This window comes from Mustela erminea, chromosome 5, assembly GCF_009829155.1.
Source record: "Mustela erminea isolate mMusErm1 chromosome 5, mMusErm1.Pri, whole genome shotgun sequence".
Classification (NCBI taxonomy): Eukaryota; Metazoa; Chordata; class Mammalia; order Carnivora; family Mustelidae; genus Mustela; species Mustela erminea.
This window is the reverse complement of record NC_045618.1, coordinates 96922062-96941495: the sequence shown is the minus strand read 5'-3', so window position 1 is coordinate 96941495 and position 19434 is coordinate 96922062. Positions and strand designations below refer to the sequence as shown.

The window sequence follows — 19434 nt, the reverse complement described above, 5'->3', positions numbered from 1 at the left end:
TCCTTAAGGATTGTGTTACAATTATCCTCCAAATTCTTGCCAGATTTTCCATACAGCATTCTTATTTGCCACAGATAATGTGAGTATCATTGGATCTCCCGGATTATAAGGTCTGAGGGGAAAAGCAGATTACACTGAAACCTGACTTGTTTCAAAGCCTTCTTTTGTGCTAATAGAGCAAATTAGCAGGAAATTTGTATATAGGTTAAAGTAGAACACACAAATGTAGTATAGGCCATTTTCAAATTCCAAACATCATGCTTCTTTTGTGTATGTGTCTGTGGTAGGTTGTATGAAATAAACTGTTTCACCTTGAAGGATATATCTTGTGCTACAGAACATTGGACTTCCAGAAACTGCCTCGAGGTGACAAACTTCTGAAATTTTGTGGCATTATCTATGATTCTTTGGCTCAGATTTGTCTTATTAAGGAATCTAAATTATCTACAACTTACAGCTCATCTAGACCAATCAGAATAATATCAATTTATAGAAACAATGAGATGTTTTGTGAAATGACAGCATGATTAAGATCTTTGCAGACTATGTTATTGGGGAAAAAACAACAACAACAACAACAACAAGAGAGTAGACATAACTCTGAAGTATGACCATGAGCAGGTACTGTTAGTCCTGTCAAAAAAAGAAACTATCTAGCAGTCCTTGCAATTTTTTGTATGGAGAAAAATGGATTGACCAGGTCAACATCTGCAAACCAGTTCCTAAAGGCTGTGTCAATTTCTGCCAGCCAAAGGAGGCTGTAATATTGGTTACAAACAGAGTCACCAAATTCATTCTCCAAGATCTATCCAACTTTTGCACAGGCCAATTATATATTCAAGAACTAGATAAATTGCTATGGGATCCATATTCTAACCATCTAGATGTTTGCTGTAGTTAAACTTGGGCTAAGACTTCAGGTTTCCCCTAACTACCATGAACTTCTGGTTTGACTGGTGAGTCACAGCAGTATTTAGAGTGGAGGAAAAATTTCCTGGAGAGTGCTAGCTTCAAAGAAGCAATGAAGTTTGCTGCTTTGGGACAGAGAAAATTTCCCAGAAGTCATGGACTTATAATCCATGAGAGCTGGTGCTGTAATGAATTATCCCAGGATCCTGCATGTGAGTTCAGGGGCTGCCATGTTGAATAGAGCACACTGGTAAAGAAAAAGAGATCCCTTCCTCCTGTAGGGATCTTGCAATGGCCTTCCAGTGCCCTATATTGGCAAAATCTAACATCAAGTCAACTGGTAAAGGAGAAAAGTCTAGAAGGTCCACTTCGGGATCACAAAGCAAAGCAAAGAAAGGTGAATTTGAAGCTGAGAAATAATAAGTAAATAACTGGCACAAGATGACATTAATTGAGTGAAGTATGTGACTATATCTCTAATAATAGATTTTAGAAAGAAAGAATAGCTACTAGAATAGTTTACTAGACATTAACCTAATTACTGATAAACAAAGTCTTATTTCTGCCATTTTGCTATTTGTTTTCTATAAGTTTTATATTTTTTTATTTTTTCAATTTCACTTTTACTGCTTTCTTTTGGCTAAATATATTCTGGTGGACTATTTTAATTTCCTTGTCATTCTTCTTACTATTCTTAGTTATTTTGTTTAGTAATTGAACTGAGGATTGTGATAAACATTAATAGCAAATAAATTTTTAAAAATTCACAAATATGTGGAAACATACTCCTAAAAATCAATGCTTCAAAAAAAAAATCAAAAGGAAAATTAGAAAATTCTTTTATATGAAAGAAAACAAAACACAACAAACCAAAGCATGTGGGATTCTTTAAGGTGAGTACTCAGAGGGAAATTTATAAAAGGAATATGTGGGGGGTCCTGGGTGGCTCAGTGGGTTAAAGCCTCTGCTTTTGGCTCAGGTCACAATCTCAGGGTCCTGGGATCAAGCCCCGCATTGGGCTCTCTCCTTGGCAGGGAGCCTGCTTCTTCCTCTCTCTCTCTGCCTGCCTCTCTGCCTACTTGTGATCTCTGTCTGTCAAATAAATAAATAAAAATCTTAAAAAAAAAAAAAGGGAATATGTGTGTTGAAAAAGTTCTCATATTAATAACCTAATCTTCTACCTGAAAAACTAGAAAAATGAAAGACTAAACTTAAAACATGCAGAAGGGTGGGAAAGAATAAAGATTAATGAATTTATAACAAACTTTCTCAAACTCTTCCAAAAAAATAAGAGAACACTTTCTAATTCATTCTATCAAGCTGTCATTACCCTAATACCAAAGGCAGATGAAGACAACACAAGGGAAAAAACTACAGACCAATACCCATTATGATGATAATCCAAAAATAATCAATAAAATACTAGCAAGCTAAATATAACAATATATTAAAAGGACTATACAACACGACCAAGCTGGATTTATCTCAGGAATGCAAGAGTCATTCACATATATGAAAATCAATCAATGTAAAAACCATATTAACAGCACGAAGGGCAAATCCACATGGACATTTCAATAGATGCAAAAAAAGTGTTTTAAAAAATCCAATATCCTACCAAACAAACTAGGGACTGTAGTAGGATGATGCTTACATGAACAAAAGGCATTCAAGAACATATTACTAACATCACACTTCACAGTGAAAAATTAAAAGCTTTCTTCCTAAGATGAGGACAAGACACGGATGTCTGCTATTGTCACTTCCAGTAACATTGTACTAAAAGTTCTAGCTAGAGAAATTAGGTAAGTAAATAGAATAAAAGACACCCAGATGAAAAGGGAAGGAAAAACCATCCTGACTTGCACTAAACATGATCTTGTGCATTGAAAACCCTTAAGAATTCAGACACATGGGGCGCCTGGGTGGCTCAGTGGTTTAAGCCTCTGCCTTCGGCTCAGGTCATGATCTCAGGGTCCTGGGATGGAGCCCCACATCAGGCTCTCTGCTCAGCGGGGAGCCTGCTTCCCCCTCTCTCTCTGCCTGCCTCTCTGCCTACTTGTGATCTCTCTCTGTCTATCAAATAAATAAATAAAAATCTTAAAAAAAAAAGAATTCAGACACACACACACACACACACGCATACATACACACAAAAATTAGAGCTAACAAATGAGTTCAGCCAAGTGCCAAGACACAGGATCAAAATACAAAAGTCAGTTATATATCTACACAATTTCACTGAAAATTTCACATTTTCACAATCTAAAAATGAAATTAATTAATTAAATTAATTATTAATTATTAATTAATTAATATTAATCTGAAATGAATTAATTATTATTCCATTTATAATAGCATCTGAAGAATAAAATGCTTGAGAAAATAATTGACCAAGAAAATACAAGACTTACACACCAAAAACTACAAAACAATATGGGAAGAAATTAAAGAAAAAAGTTCAAGTGGAAAGATATCCCACATTCCTGGATTGAAAGCTAATACTGTAAGTTGACAATATTTTCCCAAATTGATCTCCAGATTCAATGAAACACCTACCAAAATCCCAATTGATTTTTTTTGAAGAAGTGAACACACTGATCCTAGAATGCATGGGAAATTTAAAGGGACACTAGGCAGCTAAAGCACACTTGAAACGAAGAACAAAGATTCACACTTGCAATTTCAAAATTTACAAAAAGCTACAGTAATAAAAAGATGGAGATTCTGGTACAATGATAGATATATAAAGGAATAGAATTGAATAGAATTAAGAGTATAGAGATAAATCTATACTTATTTGGTTAATTGATTTTCAAGAAGGATGCAAAGACCACTCAATCTAGAAATAATACTCTTCAGCAAATGATGAAGAAACAACTGGATATCAATGTGCAAAAGAATTAATATGGATCCTTATCTAACATCACATACAAAAAATTAACTCAGTATAAAGAATTAAATGTAAGAGGTCAAACTAAAAAAAACCTAGAAGGAAACAAAAGTGAAATCCTTATGACCTTGGATTAGTCAACGGTTTCTTAAATATGAGACCAAAAGCACAAGTGTCAGGGGAAGAAAAAAAAGATAAAGGAGACTTCATTAAAATTAAAACTTTGTGTATTGAAAGACACTATCAAGAAAGTGAAAAGACAACACAGAGAGTGAGAGAAAATATTTGTGAATCACAGGTGTTTATTATACAGAATAAAGAATTCTTACAACTCTACGAAAGTTGAACAACCCACTGAAAAGGTGGGCAAAAGGGTCGTCTGGGTGGCTCAGTGGGTTAAGTCTCTTGCCTTTGGCTCAGGTCATGATCTCAGGGTCCTGGGATCGAGGCCCACATCAGGATCAGCAGGGAGCCTGCTTCCTCTTCTCTCTGCCTACTTGTGATCTCTCTGTCAAATATATAAAATCTTAAAAAAATAAATAAATAAAAGAAAAGGTGGGCAAAGGTTCTGAACAGACATTTCTCCAATATATACCAATGATCAATAAGCCCATGAAAATATGCTCAACATCATTAGACATCAGGAGAATTCAAATCAAAATCATAATAGTATGCCAATTTATAGCTGGTAGGATAGCTATATTTTTTTTAAAGGAAAATAACAAATATTCGTCAGGATATGGAGAAATTGGACCCTCAAATATTGGTGATTGGAATGTAAAATGTTGTAGGTTCTGTGGATAGCTTTTGGAAGAATTTTGGTAGCTTTTCAATGAGTTAAACATAGTTACTATAGGATACAGCAATTCCACTCCTAATAGAATTAGAAACACACATCTACGGAAACATGGACATGGATGTCCATAAAACACCTTTCATAATAGTCCAAAGTGGAAACTACCAAAGCATCCATCAACTGATAAATTTATATTACAAATACAGTATAGCTATACAATGGAATACTATTCAGTCATTAAAAAGAAATAAAGTAATGCAGTGCATGGGTGGCTCAGTCGGTTAAGCACCAACTCTTGATTTCAGCTCAGGTCATCATCTCAGGGTCCTGGAATCAAGCCTGCTTTGGGCTCCTCACTCAGTGGGGAGTCTGCTTGTCTCCCTCGACCTCTTTCCACTCTCTCTGTCTCTATCTTTCAAATAAATAAAGACACTGGAAAAAAAAAAGAAATTAAGCATTGTTGCATGCAACAACATGAATAAACCTTAAAAACATGATGCTATCTTAAAGTAAAACAAAAAGGCCACATATTGTAAGATACAATTTATATGATATGTCCAGAACAGACAAATCTGTAGAAACAAAAAGTATTACTGATTTCCAGAGACTGGGGAAAAGAAGAAATAGGGAATGACTGCTCAATGTGTATGAGATTTCTTCTGGGGGTGATGAAAGCATTACAGAATTAGGTACTGTTGGTGGTTGCAGAACATGATGAACATACTAAAAACCAGTGAATTGTATACTTTACTATTAAAAATGCTATGTGAATTTTATCTCAAGAAAAAAGTGAAACAAATTGAAGACAGTTTTTTCAATATATACAAATATATCAACATAATCATGATGGTGTTATTTCTTCTTTACATATCCTTATATAATTTTAAATAGACTTTTTAAAAGCAATTTTACATTATAGAAAAAAAGAAGATACTACAAAGGGTTCTGGTTTACCCCACACCTGGTTTCTCCTATTATTAACATCCTGCACTATTATAACACATTTGTTACAATTAAGAAATGATACTGATGCACTATTATTAAGTCCATAAATTATTCAGATTTCCTTAGTTTTTGCCTAATGTATCTTTTCTATTCCATGATCCCATTAAGGATACCATGCTACATTTAGTTGTCACGCTTCTTTAGGCATCTCTTGGCTGTAACATTTTGTCTTTCCTTATTTTTGATGACCTTGACAGTTTTGAGAAGTAAAAGTCAGTTATTTCACAGGATGCCCCTCTGTTAGAATTTACTGTTTTTCTCTTGATTAGACTGGCAGTAGTTCTGCTGCTATAAAAAATTTAAGAACTTTCTGTCTCTTGTATTATGTCAGAGGAATTAACTCCATTATCTAAGAGGCTAATCAAGAGATATTTTTCAGCTTTATTGAGGTTTAACTGACAAAATTTTATAATTTTTAAAGTGTACGATGTGATGATTTGATTCACTTATAAACTGTGTAAGGATTCCTCCCAGAGATCTTACCTAAATAATCCCTTCTCAATTTTTGCTTCTCCCAATATAGCTGAGGGACATTGCCCTCAGGTTTCCTAGAGGCCACAGTGTAATGGAGGGGATCTTTGAGTTATTACCCCTTCTCTCTCAGAGTCACATCGTGTGACTAAATATTCTGATCTTTTGATCTCTCTGATGTTTCAAGGGAGGACTTTAGGGTCACATCATCAGTATTTTCTGTAGAGTATTTCCTGATAGTGAATTTCTTAATTTTGACTTCCTTTGTTATTTGGGAGGACCAGTAGTTTTCCAAGTTGTCACTTCTCAGTTTTAACAATATTCTCGACTTACATTTATTCTCTCAAATTTTACTATAAGCAGTTAGAATAAACTAGGCTACATTTTCAACACTTAGCATGAAAATCTCCTCAGCTAAATATCATACAATACTTTATACAATCTACCCCTGTTAATGGATATTTTGGTTTTATTCTCTTCTACTATGACAAATATTACTGCTATAGAGTTTCTTGTACATACGTCTTTTTATATATCTTTTCAGTCGGTATTTCAGATGGATTTCTAAAAAAAGAATTTTTTGATAAAGGAAAACAGAATATGTAATTTTGCCAAATTACTTAATTTCCTTCCATGTTTTTAAGTGATTTTTGTACCACATGCTAGTATCTGTTCTCCAAGTCTTGCTAACAACATTTTCAAACTTCAGTGTTTGGCATTATGATACATAAGATATTTTTGTGCAGTTTTATCTTGCATTTTGTAAGATAAAATGCATTATCTTGCATTATTGTAAGCATAAACATTTTTTTTCTACTATCAAGATCTCTTCATTTTTTTTTAACTTTTGAAGAATATTTTACCCAAAAGTTAAATATACTAAAATATGGTATGTTTAACTTCTTTGAATACTTTGAAGATTTTATTTCATTATGATATGGTTTCAATTTTGTTTTTCTGTTTCAGGGATCTGGCTTCAATCCTATTGTGACTCTTTTGTCAGTAATTTTTCTTTTTTCCAGGATGCTTTTATCATTTCTGTTTGTCTTTTTGTTGTTTTTAGCACTTTTACCTTGTTATGTGTAGGTACACATTATTCACTTCTTTTTAACCTGAGACTTTATACAATTATTGTTTTTTAAAGATTATCAGCTATTCTATCCTATTTACTATTTCTCTTCCCCCCCCCCTTGGATCTAGTTATTTTGGCATAGACTTTTTTTCTTCTTACTCACTTGTTTCATATGCTTTCTTCTCTATTCTCCATCTTTTTTACATTTTCATGCTTCATTCTACAATTTTTTTTCTGAACTTTCATCAGTTCAATATTCTCTCTTCGTCTATATCAAATATATTATTAAACTCATCTGTGAATTCTTAGTATCAGCTTCTGATTTTTTTAGTTGGCTTAGTCTAATAGTTTCTCATTTTATTTCTTTGGATTTTTTTTTTTTTTAGGTCTACTATCTAGATTCCCTGTAAATACTATAGGTATTTCTGTTTTCTGTTGTGTCTCTTAGACTTAGATCATTGTAAAGGTGTGTTAGGGTGTGCTACGGCTGTCACAAGAAAGCATCACAGACTGGATGGCTTACAGAACAGAAATATATTATCTCATAGTCATGCAGGCTAGACATCCAAGATCAAGGTCAGCAGGTTTAGTTCTTTCTGAAGCCTCTCTTCTTGGTGGGTAGATGACCATCTTCCTCTGACATCTTCACATGGTCTTTCCTTTGTATGTGTTTATGTCCTAAACTCCCTTTCTCATAAGGACATAAATTATATTACTTTAGGGCCTATCCATAACATAAATTTTATCTTAATTACCTCTTTACAGACCAGACTGTCTCTATTAACAGTTATATTCTGATGTTTTAGGGGTTAGGACTTCAACATATGAATTCACAGGGAAACAATTCCACCTCTAATTATCACTTTGTCTTATTTCTTTATATCTTTGTAGGACTTACTGAAACTTAAGGTGACAGTGCCTTTCTCCAGAGGATTTATAGTTGTCTCTGGCATCTGGCCTATACATTAAAAATTCTAGATAACCTTAATCCAGTATGTGCTGGAGTTGATTCAAAGCTGTGATTCAGTGAGGGCAGGTCTATTTCAATTTCATCTTTACTCCTAACCTGCAGTCCTGGGGTTCCAATTCAAAGCAGTTTTTTTTGTTTGTTTTTTGTTTTGTTTTGTTTTTAGAGGTGATTTCCAAGTTTGAAATCATGTTTGAAATTTCAATTTCTTTATTTGTTTTTTTATTTTATTATTTTTTTCGGTGTTCCAAGATTCACTGTTTATGCACCACACACAGTGCTCCATGTAATATGTGCCCTCCTTAATACCCACCACAGGCTCACTCAACCCCCCACCCATTTCCCCTCCAAAATCCACAGTTTGTTTCTCAGTGTTCACAGTCTCTCATGCTTTGTCTCAGACTTTATTTTTGGTGACCAAAATTCTGCCCCTCTTGGTCCTTGAATTTGTTGAAAATTTTGCTTAGCTTTTCAGTTTCTCATCTACTTCTTTGGGAATATGTTTATTGTTCTTCAGCAAAAGTGGACACAAATGCTGGATTATACTGTGTTTCCATCTTTTCTTAGCACTTAGCCTTACACTTCTCACTGAACTGTTTGTTCTCTGTTGTCTATATAGACAGACAAATAGATACATATAAAGGCACAGATATGTATAAAGTCACATTTCAACTTCCTAATTATGCTGTCAGTGAAAGAAATGATTGAGATTACCTACAATGCCATCCCTAGGAACAAATTTCCACCCTTATCACTTAATAGGCTCAAACTAGACATATAAAAATGACAAGAAAGGAAAAATAGATTTAAAAATTAGTTTTATTTTTTCATTTATATATAACTTCAGTGTTAAAATAATTATTTGAGAGCTAGAAAATTAATGCTAGGAAGTTTTACCATATTGTTTTTTTTTTTAAACAACATCCCTAGAAATGTATCCTCAAATATTTTCTTCATTGGTTGATTTAGATGGATAGATTAGATAGCTCTGAGTAAATGAATTTGGTAGAGAAATGTGTATAGTTTAGATACTTGATAAACTAAAAAAAATGTCAAATATATGTTATCTGCAGAATAAACAAAGTAAATGAGAGAATTTTCAATTCTGTATGCTGGAAGTCTGTTTCTGAGAATGAGGTCTTTAGATTGAAAACTGAGGTTAAAATAATAGTTACTATAAATTATCTTCAATAATTAAGGATCTGTGTGTAATTTATTTTGTACTTATTAATTTTTAACAATGGGTAAGAAATCAATATTTCGTGTTTACTTGAATGTTTTAGTAACTAAAAATGATAATGATATTATTTGAATAGCCAGAAGATATATTTGTTCCATACAATCAAAGGAAGAAAAACATGAAAATTTTATTATGGGCCTAGAGTTTCTCAAAGGGTAATGATTAGTCAGATATGCTTTACCAATTTCCTATTTACAATTTAATTTTTCTTTTAAAAATTTACTAATTCAAGATGTAAAAGGAACATAAAATCCAGACAGTATTCTGAAATGCCAATAAGTAGCTTGATAAAGTTTAATATCAGTTCTTCATATCTGTATTAATGAGAAGGCTACATTTTATCTGAAAAGATCATGCACTGAGTCAGATGCTGCAATACCTGTCTCCTTTGACTTTTCTCCATAAGGAAGTATCTGGTGAATATGGAAATACTTTGTACTGCAGAGAATGACTGCTCCAGAAATACACTGCATTATGTCACTGTTAAAATTAATTACTTTGAGCACTTTATAAATTCAAAACTAGTTTTTTAATTAACAGATGTATCCTAATAAAAAGGAAATTATCATTCTGAAATGCCTCTAGTCTTCCTAAAATAAAACTGTCAACATAGATTACGACTTAAATCCAAATAAAACAATTACTTGCAAACCTAAATTAAAGTTAGAATGTAATACTTCAATATTAGAAATTATTAATGGGATTACTGGGTTTCTTAGTAAAATAATCCAGTTCCAGGTGGGAAGTGGTAAAGTCTCTTAAAAAATCAGTGTATTTCTTAGATGGTCTTTGAATATAAGATACTACTTCCCCACTTAGTTCAAACTCATATAGTGAAAATAATATTTTTTAATCACTTATATATCTCTCTTCAATTCATTAAATCCAAGTTTTAGTCCATTTCTAATTGAGGAAAGTATTCTCCAACAAAATGTTTGGAAAAATTGTATTATGTTTCCATGTAACATATGGTGGAAACATATTGGGGAGCAGGTTCATCTTTAGATTAGACTTAATAATATACAACAAAGCAGGGGCAGTATGAGTAAAATGATAGGATGTGTGCTATTTGCTTAAAAGACGCATACAAGGTAGAATAGTGTTTATTTTTGTTAGTCTGAGTAGTAAATCAAAGTGAGTGTGTATGTTGTGGGAGAATCGGGGAGTGCTAATTCTATTTGTTTTATCTGGATGCTGTTTCCACAAATGTGTTCAGTTTGAGAAAACTCATTTTGCTACATATTTACAATAACGTGCAGTTTTCTGTATGTATACTGAAATTCCATGAACATTTTAAAAAAACAAGTAAGATATATAAATCAAGCATGGCAAATACTGGTATTTATTGAAACTGGGCCACAGTTGCAGCATTATTTGCAATAGACAAAAATGTCAGAACCTAAATGTTTATCAACAGATGAATAGATAAAATATTATCTATATAATGAAATATTATTCAGTCTTAACAAAAAGGAGATGCTCCCTCTTACAACAACATGGATGAATCTGGAGGACACTATGCAAAGTGAAATAAGCCAGACACCAAAAGAAAAAAAAATAAACGGCATGATTTCACTTATATGTGTAATCTAAAAAAGTTGAATATGTGAAAGCAGAGAAAAGAACAGTGTTCAGTAGGGGCTGAAGGTGGGGAGGAGAAATCGGGTGATGTTTGTTAAAGGGTATAAAGTTTCAGCTATTATGTAAAATGAGTAAGTCTAGAGAGCCAACATATAGCATGATGACTACAGTTAATAAAACTGTATTGAATACTTTAAGTTTGCTAAGAAAGTAGTTTTAGGTGCTCTCATCACCAAAAATAATGATAACTGTGAGGAGATGATATGTTGTTAGTTTGAATGTAGCTATCATTTCATTATGTATATGTATAAGGAATCATCATTTTGTACATCTTAAGTAAATATAATTATTTTTAAAAATATGGTAAAGACTAAAAAAGGAATTGGATGACAGAAAATGTATTTATGTTCTACATTTAGAATTCTAAGCATTGTAGAATTTTCTAAATAAAAACAAATTTTATTTTAATTAATTAATTAATTAAAACTTTAAGTAGGCTTCACATCCAGCATGGAGCCCAAAGAGGGGTTGGAACTTCTGACCCTGAGGTCAAGACCTCAGCTGTAATCAAGAGTTGGAGGCTTAACTATTGAGTCTCCCAGGTGCCCCCAAATAAAAATTTTTAAATGACACCAGGCAGATAGCTGATTCAGAAACCATTGTTGACTTCCTGACATGAAGATTTTGCGCAGAAAATAAACACTATTATATTTGTGTAAAACAATGGCTTGGGGGGAAAAAAAGAAAACACTTAAAAAAAATGGTCTGGAACAAACATTTCATGAAACACCATATTCCTTGACTGATGCCTCTCCCTAGTACTTGTTTGCGATCACATATACGTCTGGGATTTTCCTCCTTTTTTAGGTGGGCTTCCCTTAAAAGCACAGGAAGCACAGGAAAGTGGGGTCAGAAGGGGAAGAAAGTCAATAAAAGATGCATTCATGAATGGGCACTGCTGTGAACAACTGGGGCTCAGACTCCCTGACTATAACTTGAGAGAATTTTCCTACCAAGGAGTGAAGAAATTGAGGTTATTTATCTACCAACAAATGTCCCTTATTGTTTTGTTTTTGTGGGCATAAGCTCCTTTGCATTTCTGACCTGCTTCTTGGCAGAACTAATGTGTTTCTACAGCAACAGAAAGCCTTCAGACCCAGGTGTTGAGGTAGGAAGCCATTCATTCATTCAATGACTTCTTCATTAAACAGCAGGTGACCTGCAAGATGAACCAAGAGACCAAGGCCAGACCCTTATACAGATAAAACACTTTCTTATGTATAGGTTTAATAAAAAAAAAAAAATTGGAATGAATTAATATCACTACCCATCTAATAACTTTTAATTTGGGTTTTGTGGTTTGATTCCTTTTCTTTAATACAAAGTTGATAAAAAATAAAATAGAAATTTAGAACATATGGAGTACAGGGATTTTGTATACTTTCATGGTTCTGAGTATTTTCTCCAAGATTTTGAAATAAGAATTCTCCCACTTTCAGAGCTGATGACATGCACTGAATCCACCTCCATTTCAACTCTGTTGTTCTAGAGTGAGATTTGTATTCTAAAAGATTTCACTTATGATTCCATCATTCTATTTATAGGTCTCTTGTAATAAGGACAGTTTAATTAACAGAATTCAAAATAACCTAGGGAATATAGACCATGGAAATCCATTATGCTTACCAAGTAACATTACTTTTTTAAGAGATTTTATTTATTTACTTGACAGACAGAGATCACAAGTAGGCAGAGGTGCAGGGGTGGGGAAGCAGGCTCCCTGCTGAGCAGAGAGCCCAATGCAGGGTTTGATCCCAGGGTCCTGCCTGAGCCAAAGGCAGAGGCTTAACCCACTGAGCCACTCAGGCACCCTAGCAAATAATACTATGAAGAGGTTTACAACTCATTCTAGGGTTGCCTATGTATTAGAAGTACAGAAAATAACTTAAAGTGAAATAAGATTAGAAAATTCAATGTGATAATTCCCATTTAAATAACATGTGGCTAATAGGCACTAATGCAGCCTCATTCCTATGGGAAAACATTCAGGAAAAGATAAAAATTAATAAGTAAGTAAAACAGACACTTAACCTTAGGCTAGAATCTGGGAGAAACTGGCATATTTTAAATATAAATAGTAGTTGAGGGGGAAAAAAGAAAGAAAGGAAGAAACCTACTGTGAATTTAATTCTTCACTCAAGTCAAGAGCCTTACTGAAAGAAAAAAAAGAACTAAGAAAGACGCTTTATCTGTTCCCCAACTAAATGGCACATTTCAGGAGCTATTTGCAGAGGAAGCACCACAATACATGCATTCTGGAAAGTATAGCTCACTACAAGGGAGCACTGAAGAGAGGACAGACACACATACACACACACAAAAGAAAGAAAGAAATTCTGTTGCTGCATGCTGGGACTTATATATTTACCTATTTTTTTTGGTTTAGAATCAGAAAAGCAGATAAGGCAAGTAGTAGAAAAATCCCCTGGAGTAATCGAGAATTGCACGGCCTGCTCCTTAAGGCTCCAGTAGTCTGCCCATTACGATGACTCTCAGAAGAGCATTTCTCCATTACTCAAGTGGAAAGGGAGTGGGACCCAAGACAATCCATATATTCTGTTAAGAAAATTACATCCTGATAGCTCTAAACTCTCTTTAAGAAAAATAATCAGCATTGGGCTAGTAAAAAAATTACTGCCACAGAAGAGAAAGAGACTAGCACAAAGACGAGTACATCTCTGACAATAATTTATTGCAAGATCCAGAAGAAAATTACAATTACTTATTTGAAAAGGCTTAAGGCCTTGCCAGTGTCAGGTAAAGACATAAGAAAATGGGATGAAGAAAAGAAAGCAATAAATGAGTTGTCCAAGGGCTTTAAGGACAATTTTAAATTAGTGATAAAGATAAAATTTCCATTTGACCCTGGTGTGGATATCCACTGCTGTGGAAAAATCAAAGCAGTGATGTGGACCAGAAGCATGGGAAGTTTTCCCAGAACACAGAGAAAAATGACAGATTTGATGAAAGAAAGTGAATACTCACATCTTATATATATCAAAATGAATGTATGCAGAGAGAGAGGAAAAAAAGAGTAAAGATAAAGTCAAGAGTAGTTAAATCCCCAAAGAGTATAAGCAGTCTAAACAGAGAAGATATAAATAAGAGAAAACATTTCAGGGTATCAGGGGTGAAAAAGGACTTACCACATATAAGGTATAATTCCTGAAAAATCCTTATCCAGGCAAATCCTGATAAAATATGTGAATCACCAACATGAAGTAAAAACACTGAAACCACCTAAGGAGAAAAAGCAAATGTCTATAGTGAATAAAAATTCAAACTTGCCACAAACCTGTCCTCTGTAGTAATGAATGATAAAATACATTGGTGTAACGGGCACTAAATATTATTAAAATATAGAAATGTAAGTAATCTAATTAAGAAGGTTGGTTTTATATATTTATATATAAAACTTCGTATCTCACATTTAGGATTCACAGTTACTTTCCGAGTCAATAAATATTTACCTAGAAAAGATCTTCTAACTGGCCACAAGGAAAATTTCAACAAACATAAAAAAGAAGTTGTACAGTCTACATTTTTTATGCAATAATTAGCATAGCAGATAATTAATCACAGGCAGCGATTTTTCCGTGGCAGCTCCTTAGTTAAGCAATAATTCAAGACTATAATTATTGCAATCTACATTGAAACTAACAAAAGAGATAACATGTTATGTCAAAAATAGAATGAAACAGTGAATTCTATACTCAGGACAAGATGTATAAATCTAAATAGTTTCATCAGTCAATAGGTAAGAATAAACATAAATAAACTAATTATTCAGTCTAAGAAGCTAAAACTGTTATGCCAAAATTATCCCAATTAATCTAAGAGAGAGATAGGAATAAGGAAAGATGAAAACTAACGCACAACTTGATTAATTATAAAGCATACAATGGTATAATTGACAAATCTGAAAGCTAGTAGATTGAAGGGACAAAAAAGATGAAAACTCAAGAATTCACAAAACATATATATGAATACACATACACACAAAGAAAATAAAAGTACAAGTTTTGAGAATGAAAAAAAGTGATGTAAGCATAGATTTAGAGGAGCTATTTATTCAATTTTAAGACTGTGCTACTCATGAAATTATATTTTAGTAAACATTCAGAAATGCATGACTTACTATGATGCCACAAATTTTATAGACTAACAGGGAAGACCCTTCAAAAACACGTGGGTCCCGATGACGAGCAGGTGAGCTCTTTTGAACCTTTGTATAATAATTTCTATGATACTCTGGAACTCATAAAAATCATAAACTTCCCAGCTAACCTAAAAAAAAGAAATTTCAGACAAGTTTCAGAGAAGAATATAAATATGAGAAAATTCTAACTAAAATTATTAGTAACTCTAGTATTTCATTGAGGGTTTTTTTTTTAAGATTTTATTTATTTATTTATTTTTCAGAGAGAGAGAAAGAGAGTGAAAGAGAGAGATAGCAGGAGGAGAGTGGGAGAGGGAGAAGCAAACTCCCTGTTCAGCAGGGAGTCAGATGCGGGACTCAATCCCAGAACCCTGGGACAGTGACCTGAACCAAAGGCAGACCCTTAACTGATTAACTACCCAGGAGCCCCTATTGAAATCTTAATACAGTATTACAAGTATGGTTTTTTGTTTTTGTTTTTTTTTTTCCTGATCCACAAAGCTATTTCTTTCTTTTTTTTTTTTTTAAGATTTTATTTATTTATTTGACAGAGAGAGATCACAAGTAGGCAGAGAGGCAGGCAGAGAGGCAGGCAGAGAGGGAGGAGGAAGCAGGCTCCCCGCTGAGCAGAGAGCCCGATGTGGGACTCGATCCCAAGACCCTGAGATCATGACCTGAGCCGAAGGCAGCGGCTTAACCCACTGAGCCACCCAAGTGCCCCTACAAAGCTATTTCAACATAATAAGCCCTCTGTGCCTCAGTTTCTTCATCTATGAACTGAAATTAATGAGAAATTCTTACCTTATACTGTGATTTCAAAGATGAATGTATTAAGTTTAAATGGCTTAGATATTTTATTTATATGTATCCACTGGTGGTATTTCTCAGGAGAATCCTGACTAACAGATCTTCACAAGAAACCCAAGTTTAAAATTACCATAAAATAACTATAACTTATACCATAAAGGCATTTGGTTAAATTCATTAGTCATGCATACTGGGTGAGTTAGGTGTGTGTATGTGAAGGGGTGTATGGCTAGGAAAAACAAACCGACAACCAGAAACAATAGCACAAAACCTTTTAATAAACTAGGAATTGTATATCCATTTGAAACTAACACTCAATGGCATCCTGAACTGTGAAACATTGGAAGCATTCCAATTAAAATCTGAAATACATTATCACTAATATTTTTCAGTTTTATGACAGAAGTTACTGCCATAAACTACTGACAGAAGTTTATGACAGAAATCTCACAAAAAAGGAGGAGTGGGGACTCATGACTCCTAAAGAAAAATCAATAGAAACTATCACTATTGGCAGATTATATGATTGTTTTGCTATCTGATAAACTTAAGACAACTGAAGAAGAAGAAAAACAGACCTAAGAAGCGATTTCAGCTGGTTATCAAATGAATATACAAAAATGAAATAACTCTCTTACCTACCAACAATAACAACTTAGAAAATATAATTTTAAAAATTTCTCGTTAATAACAATAAGGTTTAAATTTCCAAAATATATAAGGCATGCATAAACAAAACTACAACATAGTATCACAATCTTTAAAAAGGCTAAATGAATTCAGAAACAATCCATGTTCCTAGGTGTATGAAAATTGTTTGTTCAAATCAAAACTACATTGAGATCCCACCTCAATGACTGTCAGAATGACTAGCATAAACAACACAGGAAGCAATGGATGTTGGCAGGGATACAGAGAAAGGGGAACTCTCTTAAACTGTTGAGGTAGGCAAAGTGGTGCAGCCACTCTGAAAAAAGTATGGAGCTTCTATGCCTAATAGGGCATAGAACTGCTGTATTACTCAGCATTTGCATTACCAGGTATTTACCCAAAGGATGCAAAAAAACTGATTTAAAGGGGCACATGCACCCTGATGTTTATTGCAACATTATCAACAACAGCCAAATTATGGAAAGAGCCTAAATGTCCAACAACTGATGAATGGGTAAAGATAGGTAGTATGTGTATATGTATGTATGTATGTATATATAGTCCATCACAATGGAATATTTTTCAACCATTAAAAATAATGAAATCTTGGGGCGCCTGGGTGGCTCAGTGGGTTAAAGCCTCTGCCTTCGGCTTAGGTCATGATCCCGGAGTCCTGGGATCGAGTCCCGCATAAGGCTCTCTGCTCAGCAGGGAGCCTGCTTCCTCCTCTCTCTCTGCCTGCCTCTCTGCCTACTTGTGATCTCTGTATGTCAAATAAATAAATAAAATCTTTAAAAAAAAATGAAATCTTGCCATTTGCAATGACATGGCTGGAGCTAGAGTGCATTATGCTAAGCAAAATAAGTCAGTCAGAGAAAACCAGATACCATATGATTTCACTCATAAGTAGAATTTAAGAAACAAAACAGATGAACATAGGGGAAAGAAAAAAAAAGAGTGAGAGGGGGGTAAACCATAAGAGACCCTTAACTTTAGAGAATAAACAGGGTTGCTGGAGCGGAGGTAGGCAAGGGATGGGCTAAATGGGCAGTGGGGATTAAGGAGGGAACTTGTTATGTGCACTGGGTGTTGCATGTACAAGTGATGAATCACAAAATTCTACTCCTGAAATAGTATTACATATTATTACATATTAACATATAATATTACATTATATGTTAAGTAACTAGAATTTAAATAAAAATTGGAAACATTAAAAAAAGAAACTGAAAAAGTAAATAAACTCTGAAGTTGACTGTAAATTTTATATGACTAGTACCGAAACTGATTCATTTGTTTGTAACCATACCCAATATACTTGTTGACTATAGACCCTTTTCCTTCTTGGGATAGTCTTTCTTTCTCTTTCTCTCAATCTCTTTCTCTCTATTTCTCTTTGTATCTCTCTGAATTGTCTAGAGGTTTCCCCTGCGTGGAGAATAAAATCTTCTTTTCATACTGGTCTATGGAGTTCTTCATGAGTTGGTCCCTAATGACTTTCTAGAAAGCTATCTTCCTGTTCCTTCAATGCAATAGACTCCAAGAACCAATGTTTTGCCATGTGTCTGTACATCTCTTCTCACATCTATATGTGGCCTTTTGTTTTTCAGGTCTATCTCAAAATCCATTTCCTGATGATACTATCTAATATAATCCTCAATGTTTTCATACTCTATTATATCCCACTTTTTAAAAAGTATTTATTGCAATCTGCAATTATCCTTATAGTTTGTTTGTCTGATTATTGGCTATTATCTGTTTCATTCCATTAGAATGTAAGCTTTTGAAAGAAACCAAATGCTCAACAAAGGGAGCTTGGTTAGGCGATTCCATTGCACACACACACTGGGATTGTTGTTCAGTCATTAAGAATGCTGCTAAAGGGGCTTCTGGGTAGCTCTGTAAATTAAGCATCTGACTCTTTATTTTAGCTTAGGTCATGATCTCAGGGTCCTGGGATCGGGCCCCATGTGGGGCTCTGTGCTCAAGGTGGAGTCTGTGTGAGAGTCTCTCTCTCCTTACCTTTCCCCTTCTGCCACTCCCCTCATTCACTCTCCTGCTCTCTCTCTTCCTCTCGTAATTAAACAAACAAACAAACAAACAAATAAGTAAAGTCTTTTTAAAAAGTGCTTCTAAAGATGATCACTTATTGCCAAGGAAAGATGTCACTCTATATAGAAGAAAAAGAAAGGATACAAACAGGTAAAGAAATATATCATTCAAAATATGTATCTGTAACAATTTTCCCTTTTCCAAATCCTAACCAAGAAATTTATTGTTTCAGAACATGAGAGTTAGGGTATATGCTCTTTTCAGAATTTTTCATTAGGAAGAAAAAAATTTTATTAACATTTTAGCAACATTTTTTAGCAACATTTCAACTTGTCAAAAAAATGGGCATTTGTACTAAATATGCTGCATTACACATTAAGGACTTAGAGAACTAAGTGTAGTATGGTCAGACCATATTTTTTTTAAAAGTATAGTAATACAGAAGATAAAGGAACTAAATAGAACAGAACGGAACATATCAAAATACTTTGGTGCAAAGTGTAATATTATGAATAAAAATGTGTTTTGGATGTGTGTATGTGTACTGAGTCAGGATAAAAATATATTTATTACGGTGTAATGGAGGTAAGTAAATGGCAAGAAAAGAAAGTTTGGAAATGGCTGCTATAAATGAGTTTTACTTGGGGGGGGGTAGATGGGAAAAATAAGAAAATTCCCCTTTTCTGGTTATAGGAGTGTAAGAAAAAGAGGGGGAAAGAGAAATATGAGAGGTCTCCTTTATCCATGGCTTTTGCTGAGTAGAGGGGTTTG

The 19434-nt window shown here is 33.9% G+C and overlaps 1 long non-coding RNA gene across 1 annotated transcript in view; it reads right to left on the bottom strand.

Moving 5' to 3' along the window:
• LOC116591343 overlaps positions 1-19434 on the bottom strand; it is a 46795-nt gene that overhangs the window by 19285 nt on the left and 8076 nt on the right. The window contains exon 2 of the long non-coding RNA XR_004285968.1: positions 14141-14234. This is a non-coding gene — a long non-coding RNA (uncharacterized LOC116591343). The remainder of the gene's footprint in view (positions 1-14140; positions 14235-19434) is intronic.